Below are 1,002 nucleotides of genomic sequence, written 5' to 3'. Positions count from 1 at the left end.
AAGAGGAGTTTGAAGGCTTTTAAGGTGAAACTGTCACGCCAGCAAACTTGCTAGGGACTTGCCCGGCACTTGCTCTCTCCCTCTATTTGTTATCTTACTTCTATCATTGACAGTCCCTCTAGGTTGTGGGCTGCTTGCCTGTGTTCCTGAGAAGCATCTACGGTACCAGTCTATAGAGTGTGTTTTCTTTAGTGAATTACCGGTATGTTTACCGGTAATAAACTTGCACTGTTTTATGTATATGTTTGATTACATACAGCCTTGTGACAGTTTTCCTGCATGTCATAAGCATTTGAATATAAATTAAAATGTTAAAATCAAATCTGATATTGTTTTACCTTTTATTTGGTGTGTGGAAGGTGTGCGGAAGAGGGGGTAGTCTTATACAGCGAGTATACAACAAACTCTGTATTTTGAGTGGAAATGTTAGGGGGTCGTCTTATACGCCCAGTCGTCTTATACGCCGGCAAATACGGTAGTTGTTTTTTAAACTATAGTCCGGCCCTCCAATGGTCTGAGGGACAGTGAACTGGCCCCCTGTTTAAAAAGTTTGAGGACCCCTGCTCTAGACCATAAATAAAAAAAATAATAGAAATAGACTAGAAATTATACAAGGTATATTTTCAGATCGTAATGGAATTAATCTAGAAATCAATAACAAAATTATACCCAGAAAATGCCCAAACATTTGGAGATCAAAGAAAACATGGATCAAAGAAGCAGTCTCAAGGGAAGTTCAAAAGTATTTTGAACTAAATGACAATGAACATTTGTGGAATGCAGAGAAAGCAGTTTTTGAAGGAAAATATACAGCATTAAATACACATGTTAGGAAACAAATTTAAAATCAGTAACCTGAGATGCTACCTTAGAAGAGTAGAGAATACAGAGAAATTAAGCTGAAAGCAAGTTGAAAAGAAAATTTCAAATGTCAGCAGGTACCAATGAAATTGAAAATATAAATAATAGAGGAAAATAAAATTGAAAACTCTTTTAAAAAAT

The sequence above is a fragment of the Myotis davidii genome, unplaced genomic scaffold (genome assembly GCF_000327345.1).
Source record: "Myotis davidii unplaced genomic scaffold, ASM32734v1 scaffold704, whole genome shotgun sequence".
NCBI classification, from domain to species: domain Eukaryota; kingdom Metazoa; phylum Chordata; class Mammalia; order Chiroptera; family Vespertilionidae; genus Myotis; species Myotis davidii.
This window is presented reverse-complemented; position numbering follows the sequence as displayed.